Here is a 12496-nt window from a genome sequence, read left to right as displayed (position 1 = left end):
TTTCTTTCTTTCTTTCTTTCTTTCTTTCTTTCTTTCTTTCTTTCTTTTCCTTCCTTCCTTCCTTCCTTCCTTCCTTTTCTTCTTTCTTTTCCCTCCCTTCCTTCTCTCTTTCTTTCTTTCTTTCCTTCTTTCTTTCCCTCCCTCCCTCCCTTCCTTCCTTCTCTTTCTCTTCCTTTTCTCTCTCTTCCTCTTTCCCTCTTCTTTCTCTTTTTTCCCTCCTTCACTCCTTCCTTCCTTCCTTCCTTCCTTCCTTCTTTCTTTTATCACACACTGTTGCCCAGGCTGGAATGCAATGGCATGATCTTGGCTCACTGCAACCTCTGCCTCCCAAGTTCAAGCAATTCTCCTGCCTCAGCTTCTCAAGTAGCTGGGACTACAGGCATGCGCCACCATGCCCTGCTGATTTTAGTGTTTCTAGTAGAGACCAGGTTTCACCACGTTGGCTAGGATGATCTCAAACTCTTGCCAACATGGCTTCCCAAAGTGCTGGGATTACAGGCATGAGCCACCGTGCTTCAGCCTCCCAAGTAGCTGGAATTACAGGCACCTGACACCATGCCTGGCTAATTTTTTATATTTTTAGTAGAGATGGGGTTTCACCATGTTGGCCAGGCTGGTCTTGAACTCCTCATCTCAAGTGATCTACCTGCCTTGGCCTCCCAAAGTGCAGGGATTAGAGGCGTGAGCCACACGCCCAACCCTAATGCTTTCTAATACTCTTTTTTAACAAAGAGGTTGTAGCCCTCAGACCTGAAGCCTTAATGACATCATAGTATATAGCTGGAATGCGTAGTATTTTTTAAATCTTATTTATTTTATTTTCCTTAATCTTATTTATTTTATTTTTCTTCTTATTTATGAAGCACAATACTTATTTTCCATTTACGGTAATGATGTAAGATATCCTCTTATAATACATTTATTGTAATTAATAAGCAAGTCAGTTGAAAAGAAAGATGGACAAAAACAAACACAGGTTTTATGCACAGACAGGTAAGCTGGCACCAAAATGCCTGAGATTTGAGAGACTCAGCTGCCGATTATTTGAGCATCGTTCTGATACTGCTCCCAAATTTCCCTCCGTTAAGCTCCCTCCATGCATCCTAGTAGCAATCACAGGGTTTCGCTGTTTATCACTCCTTCCAGTAAACTAAGGTTCTGATATTAAAGATCATTCTATTCCTAAGAGCTTCACCTCTTAACACAAAAATACCTCACTCCCCTTAAACTATTTTTTTTACAATGAGCTTCTAGTGTTCATCCCACTCTGCCTACCTTCTCCTGCAAAATTCTAGTTTTTTACTTTCCCTCTTAAAGAATACTGTGTAGAACTGAATATAAAATACCAGGTTTTGCAGGGCACTGCAACCAAATGCCTGACCTCTCTTATCCTAGTCATTTTCTCATTTAATGCAGCTTGCTGTTACATGAAGCTTCTTTTATTTTGCCTTGTTTATAGTCATAACATATTCTATTGACAGTGCCCGCAGCCCAGTTCTTAGAAAATTCCTGGATTCCCCCCACCTTGCACTTCCATATATATCTAAGAGTTCCCTGACCAACGGATTTAATATAGAGTGCACACTACCCAAGCTTCCATGTCAGATGACGAAAAATGATGGGTCCTGCTTGTGTCATGTAACTGTGGCCCTGTGGGACTCAAGTGCTGTCAGATTATTTCCACAAAAGGAGTTACACCACCTGCTATTTAGATGCAGTGGCACTGAGGTATTTGACTTTGGATCTATATACTATTTACATGGAGAGCTCTATATAAAAACATCGATCTGCATTATTAAATAGAAGAAATGTAGCAGTCAAGGTCGTTTCATATACATAGGGCAGTAGAACCCCACCCCTGCTAAAGCCATGTGAAAAGAGTGACAGAGGATGACCAGACACCCAAAAGTTGTCTACTGCAGCAGGATACAAGGAAATACAGATGATGATGGTCTGAGGTCTTCCTTTTTGTAGGTATTTCTGGGATAGGAAGTGAAAATATGGTTCTAGGGAAAAGTTTTGTTACCTGAAAGGAGTCCTGATCCAGACTGCAAGAGAAGGTTCGTCATTCCCAGAACTGAGGATTCCTCCCCTTTTTAGACCATGTAGGGTAACTTCCAGGCATTGCCATGGCATTTGTAAACTGTTCTGGTGCTGCTGGGAGTGTCTTTTAGCATGCTAATACATTGTAATTAGCAAATAATGAACAGTGGGGATGACCAGAGGCCACTTTCACGACCATCTTGGCTTTGGTGGGTTTTGGCCAGCTTCTTTACTGCATCCTGCTTTATCAGCAAGGTGTGTGTGATCTGTATCCTGTGCCAACCTTCTGTCTCATCTTGTGACTAACAATGAGTCCTGGGCATGCAGCCCAGTAGGTCTCAGCCTTATTTTATCCAGCTCCTATTCAACACAAAGTTGCTTTGGTTCAAATGCCTCTGATAGTTTGGCTCCTGAATATCTCATTTCTCCATAGTCATGACCCAGTGTTAGGAATTTTGTTTTCTGAGATGGTGATTTTTTTTTTTTGAAATGGAGGCTTGCCCTGTCACTCAGGCTGGAGTGCAATGGCACAATCTTGGCTCACTGCAGCCTCTGCCTCCCGGGTTCAAGCAATTCTCCTGCCTCAACATCCCGAGTAGCCAGGATTACAGGGTGCCCGACACCGGCCCAGCTAGTTTTTTTGTATTTTTTGTAAAGACAGAGTTTCACCTTTATTGGTCAGGCTGGCCTCTCAAACTCCTGACCGGAGGTGATCCAGAGATGGTGATTTTCATATGCTACCTGTAGCCAGTCGTACAACTTCCCCGGCACTGAAAACCTCTCTTCACCCAATACTGAGATATTATTTTACCAATCCAAATATGTCAAGGATTTTATTGTATTTGCATTTCAAACCTGATAAAATCATTTTCTGGGTGACATTTTTTCCTTGAAGGCAACTTCAAATTGAATATTTTTTCCCTTGCTATCTCTCTCCCTTTCCAAGCTAACTTCACTTCCAGCTTGCACATCACTCAATATCAAGAGAGAAACGATGATCCGCTGTTGCCCTCTTTCCCTCCCTGGCGTGCAGAGAGGTTCGGCTTTGCATTTCCATCTCAGGTCTATCCTCACAGAAATACTTTTTCAAGCATCTTAAAATATCTTTATTGCCCACATCTCACAAGTTGATCGTTGCTTTTGCCAGGTGCTACCAGTGAATGCCTGGTATCGTGCCTCAGAGGAAGGTGAGACCGAGAGATAGCCGTCTTTCCATTTTGGGCTATACCTTTCATCTGTGACCATCATTCTTGATTTCCTTTAAAAACTTGTCGCAAAAATAAATAAATTAATAAACAGGCTGCGATTCAGAAGCTTCTGGATGTGAAACCCTTTTTGTGTGACAGTAGCTGAGCCTTAGTTTCATTATTTACAAATGTGAAAAACAAAAACCAAATCGCATGGTGGGTCGGGAAGAGTAAAGTAACCCCTGATATAGTGCCTGGTGTGAATGTAAGCTATTGTGAATTCTTTCTGATTTGTTTCACGTCATTTTTCACTGAAATTGTTCTTAGGAAGATCTCTAATCTAAAATGTGTACATTGGAAAACTCCATAGCTCAGTAAGAGAAAACATGAAACTTGGAATTAGAAGGACTGGCTCCAGGGTGGAGACACTTGAAGCCAAGTGAGATGAAGCTCATTTTTTTTTCTCTTTTCTTTTCTTTCTTTTTCTGTGTGTGTGTGTGTGTGTGTGTGTGTGTGTGTGTGTGTATGATAGAGTCTCGCTCTGTCACCAAGGCTGGACTACTGTGGTGTGATCTCGGCTGACTGCAACCTCTGCCTCCTGGGTTCAAGCAATTCTCCCTGACTTAATCTCCCAAGTAGCTGAGATTACAGGCGCCCGCCACCACGCCCGGCTAATGTTTGTATTTTTTAGTAGAGACAGTGTTTCACCATGTTGGACAGGCTTGTCTTGAACTCCTGACCTCAGGTGATCTGCCTGCCTCAGCCTCCCAAAGTGCTGAGATTACAAGCGTGAGCCACTGCACCCAGCCCAGAGCTCATTTCTTAAACTGTTAGAGCTTCGGTTTCCGTGTCTGTAAATGGGGCTAATAATCTGCACCTTATAGGGTTGGTGTGAGGATACAATCCTATATGATGCCTAAAATAGCTTTGCACTCTTCAAAACAGTGTTCTTGCCATTGGTAATAAGAGATGGATGGCACGGAACTTCTATGTGCCAGGCACCATGCCAAGAATGTATGTGGCTTGTCATACTGAATCCTTACTACAATCCTGTTTAATAGGTATCCTTTCCAATTTGACACATGAAGAAACTGAGGCACCAAGAAGTCAAACTCCTACTACCTGAGTAGCAGAGCCAAGGTTCGTCCCCTAATTGTTGCCATTACTGTCATTGTCACTGTACTCACTCTGCCAGAGGTATGGGCCTTTTAAAACCTAAAATTAAAAGGGAAAACAAAGGGAAATTATTATGAAAGAAGGGAAAGAAATTTAACGCTTAGAGAACAATTTTCTCGGCAATTCCTCGAAATACTAATTGAAAACTTGTTTAAACACCCAGGACTGTCATCCAGATGGTGAAACATGCAATTAAAATAATTACCCTAAATCTGGCAATCTAGAATTATCATTTGTTATTATTAATATAGTACCTATTCAGACAGAATTAACTTTTTTTTTTTAAATTTCAAATTCCTCCTGTAATGGTTAGTGCAGCCCCATAGGCATGAGGATTATCTGTCTTTTGCATAAAGTCTTTATGTAACACCGTTCATTTGTATTCACATTTGCTGGGGAAGAGTGCTTTAATGATTTACACAGTAATCCTGCCACAGTGTGGAGTCACAGTCCCATTTCAGAAATGGGCACATTAATGCCTCATATAGTTAATGCCACCTAGCTGCTAAATGAGAGTTCAGGAATTAGGTTTCTTATTTTTCTTTTATTGAATTGGAGTCTCGCCCTGTCACCCAGGCTGGAGTGCAGTGGCGTGACCTAGGCTCACTGCAACCTCCGCCTCCCAGGTTCAAGCGATTCTCCTGACAGGCCCCCAGGTAGCTGGGATTGCAGGCACTCACCACCACTGCCAGCTAATTTTTGTATTTTTAGTAGAAACAAGGTTTCACCATGTTGACCAGGCTGGTCTCCAACTCCTGCCCTCGTAATCCGCCCACCATGGCCTTCCAAAGTGCTGGGATTACAGGCATGAGCCACCGCGCCTGGCCCAGGAATTAGATTTCTTAGACCAGTGTCTATGCTTCTGATCAGACAAAAACTTTTTAAGTGATGAGATCATAGAAATAAAAATGGAATGAAAACCTTAACATAAAATTAAGTCTTTAGAACCCACGAGCATATATTCCCCAGCTCTGGTATTTTTAATTTAACCAGGATAATAAGGGATATTAATATAAATTCTAATCAAGGAAATCAGAAATGGCTGCATTTTACCTGATTGTTAAAAGCAGAGCTGCTATGGATTTGACTCTTTTGAGGAAGAGATCTTTCCTGACTCTATGCAAATCCAGAAATTAGATTTGGTGAGATTTTTATTATTGAAAAACCTATATTGAACAGTTACTTTTTGTCTGATGTTAAACTGAATCCTTTACACGCATCCTCTTGACAAACATCCCAGGGAGTTTGTAGAGCAGGGGGAGTTCTCCTTCTGTGGTGAAGAGCCTGGCTGCCTGGGTGAAGGTCTGACTCTAAAATTGAATGCATTGCTTAACCTCTGAGTGCTGCAACTTTGTCCTCTGAAAAATGGAGATAATAAAAGTACTCTGTTTGATGCTTCATTTTATGTATCAACTTGGCTGGACCACAGTGCTTGAATATTTGGTCAAACATTGTTCCGGATATTTCTATCAGGGTATTTTTGGATGAGATTAACATTGAAATCAGTGGATTTGAGTCAGACAGATTGTCCTCTGTCATGTAGGCAGGCCCTCACCCAGTCAGCTGAAGGCCAGACTAGAACAAAAGATTGACTTTATCTGAGCAGAAGGAAATTCTGTAGGAGTTGGCCTTTGGACTTAAACGGTGGCCTTGATTCTTGCCGGGTCTCCAGTCTGACCGCCCACCCTGCAAATTCTGGACTCGTCAACCTCCATAATTGCATGAGCCTATTCCTTAAGATAAGTGTGTTTTTATATATTTATATAGGCATCCTATTGGTTCAGTTTTTCTCGAGAACGCTGACTAATACACTCTTTATAAGGTTGTTTGAGGATTACCTAAGCTAATACATTTAAAAGGATGCTCTAGTGGAATAAGACATTGTAGGCTTATTCTACTAGAAGTGAAGGTTTCTGTAATTAAGAGACCTGGCATGAATGTGAGATGTCTAGAGACAGGATCGATGAGCTCAAGTGCACATTCCAACCATGGAGCCCAAATACACATTCTGAACTGACCAGACTTTGTCTAAGCTCCCTGCTCCACAAAAGCTGAAGTGAGCCCCACATCACTGTGCCAGGACTTGATACATATGACCTGATATGATCGTATGTCTAATAGGACATTCCCTGCTTCAGAAACTGGCTTGACACCACTGCATTATCATCACCACATTCGATCTCTTCATAATTATCATTTTATTTACTTTGTGGGATAGAATAACCTCAGATACTGACTATTATTTAATACATGCAAGGAAATAAAATTAACTAACAAATGACTATTTGTTAAAACAATAATAATTAAAGTGCATAAACAAAACCAGAGGCAAAAAAATAAACTGGAAGAAGTGCAGCAATATGGCAAAGGATTGATGTTTTTACTATATAAAAAGCTCCTCCAAATTAAACAAGGCATACCAAAAAAAGAAAAACCAGAAAAGGATAGACATTGATATATCACGAAAGTAGAATTACAACTCCTCAAGACACAGAAAAACATCAACCTCACTCATAATCCAAGAAAATAATGTTAATTACAAAATAATGGAGTTACATTTTACTTATCAATCACTAATGATTGTTTGAAAGACAATGTTCTAATATGGTGAGAGGGGTGTTGTAAAATAGGTGCACATACGTTCGCTCCTGTTGGGATGGGAAATTGGTACAGATTTCTTTTCCTTCCCTCCTTCCTTCCTTCCTTCCTTCCTTCCTTCCTTCCTTCCTTCCTTCCTTCCTTCCTTCCTTCCTTCCTTCCTTCCTTCCTTCCCTCCCTCCCTCCCTCCCTCCCTCCCTCTTTCTTTCTTTCTTTCTTTCTTTCTTTCTTTCTTTCTTTCTTTCTTTCTTTCTTTCTTTCTCTCTCTCTCTCTCTCTCTCTCTCTCTCTCTCTCTCTCTCTCCTTCCTTCCTTCCTCTCTCTCTCCCTCTCTTTCTTTCTTTTTTGAAACAGAGTTTCTTTCTTGTTGCCCAGGCTGGAGTGCAATGGCACAATCTTGGCTCACGGCAACCTCTGCCACCCAGGTTCAACTGATTCTCCTGCCTCAGCCTCCCAGTTAACTGGGATTACAGGCATGTACCACCATGCTAGGCTGACTTTTTTTGTATTTTTGGTAGAGATGGCGTTTCTCCATGTTAGGCTGGCCTCGAACACTTGACCTCATGGGATCCACCCGCCTTGGCTTCCCAAAATGCTGGGATTACAGGCATGAGCGACTGTGCCCAGCCAACATCGCATTTTAAACATTCTCATCTGCAGATATAGGAGGGAAAGCTAGGATGGCTACCTGATCCAAACATAGCTTACGGAATAACAACTAAAAATTTAAGTCATGAGCCTTTGGGCCCTCTCGCTTGTCTGCTACAGTGCTTCATAGTCTTCCAAGTAACAAAATTAGGTGGATTTCATTGGTTGGTTTATCAATATGTTAATTTGGTTGCTGTCTGCCTGAAACAACAACTGTTGAAGGATTGGATAGAGATACTCACCAACCAGTTCTGATTAGAAAGGAGAGCATTATTTATGCCATTTCAAATAATCAGGGTGGACTTACTGGAGAAGGTAAGTCATATGGACATGATGGGATAAGTTTAGGCATGAGAAGCCATTTAGTAGCAAAGCACATAAAGCTGAAAGATGCCTGCCCACCACTGCCAGGTCAATTTTGCCTAAAAATAGAATGTCAAACAAACAAAAGAACAAATCTAAAAACCTTCCATCAGGGACCTTCTTGACTCAGTAACTACCACATATCTCCCCGTTCAAGTCTAAATTCTTCTTCCTAGGGGACAGGGTGGTGCAGATTGACAGAAAGGGAATAAGCTTTGGAAGCAGGATGAATAAATTCAAACCTCAGGTTGATCAACTGCTAGCTGTTGGACCTCACACCAGGTGCTTAACCTTTCTGAACATTAAGCACCCTGTTTGTGGCATGAGAGCAGTACTGAGTAGAGAGAAAATTGGAGGATAACACATCTAAGTTTATTTATTTATTTGAGATGGAGTTTCACTCCTGTTGCCCAGGCTGGAGTGCAATGGTGCAGTCTCTGCTATCTGCGACCTCTGCCTACCGGGCTCAAGTGATTCTCCTGCCTCAGCCTCCCAAGTAGCTGGGATGACAGGTGCCCACCACCATGCCCAGCTAATTTTTGTATTTTAGTAGAGACGAGGTTTCACCTTGTTGGCCAGGCTGGTCTCAAACTCCTGACCTCAGGTGATCTACCCATCTCAGCCTCCCAAAGTGCTGGGATTACAGGTGTGAGCCACCACACCTAGATCTAAGTTTAGACTTAGGATTCTCGCATCCTTCCTGTGTGGTCCTTTCCACCCTCCACATATGTGCCACCCATGGGGCTTTCTTTTTGTTTTCCAATTGCTCCAGGTTCTCTTTTCTCTTATAAGATTTTAGAATGTTTGCTTGGTTGAAATTGGCCCCAATTTTTTTTCCCACTATTTCATATTTTGTACACTCCTTATACCCTTCACTTAGGTAAGACCTCCATCTTTCATATTAATGTAACTTGCGTCTGAGCCCCAGACCAAGTGAGATCCCCATCCCCAGTCATCTACTCCCACAACTCTGGTACCATTCCATCAGAGAACTTCATCGCAGCATAATGTTGCTTTTGTGAGATTATTTGGTTAGTGTCTCTTCTTCCACTAAATGCAAGTCAGAAGAAGACTCGGGCTGTTTGCTCCTGATTTATTTTCTAGCATCTAGTACAGTGCCTGCCCTAATAGGTTCTGAAAATTTATTTGTAAAATTAGTGAAGAAATGAACCAAAAGCTACAGCATTGGTTTTTGTCTTCATAACGCACTTGATCCTAGAAGCAAGGAAGAGATGGTGATCAAAGAAAACAGTAAACATGGCAACAGTTTTGTTGCTATAAAACAACATAAATAATACCCATTTGTAGAGTTAAAAGTGAAAAAAAATGATCAAAGCTACTTGATAAAGACACTATAGGAGGAAGGTTATTCAAGTTCCGACATTCTATGTTTTATATAATATTTAGTAGAAAATTACAAATAGAGATGTTTTAGATTTTATTACATATGCCCGCAGTAAATTCTAGAGTAAATACGAATGAAATTGAAATAGAGTGCATAACTTACAAACCAGAAAAGACAGAAAAAAATTAGGGTAGGGTGGGTAAGAAGCTCAATTAGTCACAGAGAAGAAAATAAAAGAAATTTTAAAAATAGGATAAATCGTCAAAGCTCCAAAGAGTAAGTCTAACTAAATATGGGCAAGACCATTTTGAGAAAATTTGAGCTTTTTTGAAAAAATGTAAAGAAGAATTAAATAAATGGATAGATATTCCATGTTCCAGGAAGATTTAATAACACCAGAAAAATGCCAGTTTTTCTCCAAATTTATCAAGAGATCCAGCTCGATTGTCAGTAAAGTTGAACAGCATCTGTTTGTGAAACTTATCAAAAGATTTTAAAATTTACATTGAAGAACAAATGACCAAAAATAGACAAAGACATTCCTAGATAAAATAAAAAGTGGAATACTTGCCAAACTCAATTAGACTTAATATAAAAGTATAATAAGACAGTGTGAGTGTCCTAGAGATGTACAAACAGACAAACAGGGCAATGGATCAGAATAAATTAGAGAAAAACAAGCGTCTAGATAGAAACACCTACGTGGTTATGAAAACTATCTTTGAAAGAGAATAGCAACTGTGTATCAGGGAGGAAAGGAGAGCACGTTTAATAACACATGGCAGCCCAATAACACAACAGAGTATAGGAAGGGGGGGGGGTGCGGACAGAGAAAGAGAGAGAGAGAGAGAGAGAGAGAATTACTGCATCTTTCAATATTTTCAAGGGAATTAGATGTTTAAATATAAAAGATAAAATTTTAAAACTTTAAGACTGGAAAACACAGAAGAATGTCTTTTTTATGACATCTAGGTAAAATATAATTTCTTAATCCAGATATTAAACTCATAGCCATAGAGATAAAGATCGATGAATTTTACTGTGCCCAAATTTGAAGTTTTGTTCATGAGACACAAATGTAACAGAAAAAATAGAAAGCATGTTGCAAACTGTTGAAGTTATTAACAACACATGTGATTCATAAAATGTTGATGACAGCTCACATTAAAAAATTCCCTTAATAAGGAATACCAAACAATCAATAATAAAATAGCCAAAATCCACAAAACAGCCTCCACAGAAGATAAAGGACAAACAGCCAATAAAATAGAAAAAGACACTCATCTTCATTTGTAATCAGAAAAATGTAAATTAAAACCACAATAAAAATAGTCATATATACCAGTTTTGCCAAATCACAAAGTCCAAAAATATGGATGTGGAGAATGGGTACTTGTATATACCTGCTTGTTGGGAGCACTGCAATAGTTTTAGATTGCATTCGTGATTATGTATTATGTTAAAATCATTTATGTCCTAGAGACCAGCAATTCCATTTCTAGGAATATGCCCTAAGGAACCTCTTCAACATTGTTAGTACCATTGCTTCCAGCAGCACATCTAAAAAGAAAAACAAAACAAAACAAAACAAAGCTGGTAACATTCAATAGATCCAACAATAGGCAAATGGATAAATAAACTGGGACATATTCACGCCAGGGAATATTGTGCATAAAAAGTAAATAATATTTCCACACATCATAAATACATCTCACAAAATACTTTGAGCAAGAGGTAAAATAAAAACAAATATTAAGTAATATGTACAGTATGATTTATATATGATTCCAAAACATGAACAGTAAGTGACATATCAAAAAAGCAGTGCAATGATAAATTGGATTAAGAAAATGTGGCATGAATACACCATGGAATACTATGCAGTCATACAAAAGGAAGGGGTTCTTGTCCTTTGCAGGGACATGCATGAAGCTGGAAGCCATCATTCTCAGCAAACTAACAGAAGAATAGAAAACCAAACACCACATGTTCTTACTCATAAGTGGGAGTTGAACAGTGAGATCACATGGACACAGGGAGGGAAACGTCACACACTGGGGTGTGTTGAAAGGTTGGGGGAAAGAGGAGGGAGAGTATTAGGACAAACACTTAATGCATGCAAGGCTTAAAGCCTAGATGATGAGTTAATAGGTCCAGCAAACCACCATGGCACATTTATGTCTATGTAACAAACCTACACGTTCTGCACATGTATCTCAGAACTTAAAGTAAAATAAAGAAAGAAAAGAAAAAGCAGCACCTGGTAAATTTTTTTTTAAAAGTAAAGATGTGATCATCACAAAATTCAAAATTTGAGGCTCAATGTAAGAGAATGAATTAAAGGTAGGATACATAAGAACGGTTTAAAAATTAAAACCTTTGATGATATTCTTTCTCTTTAGTGATTGGTATACTGTTATAAATTATTTTATAATTTATAAATTAATAATACATTATTATTCATGAAATAGTGCACACATTTTTAATTGTGGAAGGACTCATTACATAATTCTGTTGTATTCTCATTGTATTCATTTTCCTACCAACTACATATTGGTAAATATTATAACTTTGAAACCAAGACAATTTTTCTATTTTGACTTTCTGAGTCCAGGGGAGGCCCAATGAATGGACAATCAGTCCATTTCTCTGTATTAGCTATATTTTATTTATATTTAAATCTGCTTTAATAAAGACATGGTCTCCATGAATGGAAACCCCTTGAAATCCAGGCTGGTTATAAATCCAGGCTGGCAATGAATATTCTCTTTTAACAAAATATTATCCATAATGATTTATAGAACTGTCACTTTTCCTCAATTGCCCTTTGATAGCAAAGTAGACTTGTCCCATTCAACTGATTAAAGATGGGTGATTGAATAATCTTGCAGTCAGTGTCTGTTGCCCTACAAAAATCGATGCCTTTTCTATCTAAATGTTTAATATGAAAACTGCTCTGTTCCACTGATGAGTCCTGTTAAATGTCGGAGTAGTTATTTTACAGAATGAATGGTTAGGTTTCTGGTGGCCTCTGTTTGCTCCAATGGTGAAGATGCACTCAGGCTTGACATGCAGCTGGTGTGTTTTATTTTATCAGTGACAGAAAATCTCCCTCTTGGTCACTCAGATTACTCTTT

This window comes from Sapajus apella, unplaced genomic scaffold (assembly GCF_009761245.1).
Source record: "Sapajus apella isolate SASKATOON/1434 unplaced genomic scaffold, GSC_monkey_1.0 scaffold99, whole genome shotgun sequence".
NCBI lineage: Eukaryota > Metazoa > Chordata > Mammalia > Primates > Cebidae > Sapajus > Sapajus apella.
This window is presented reverse-complemented; position numbering follows the sequence as displayed.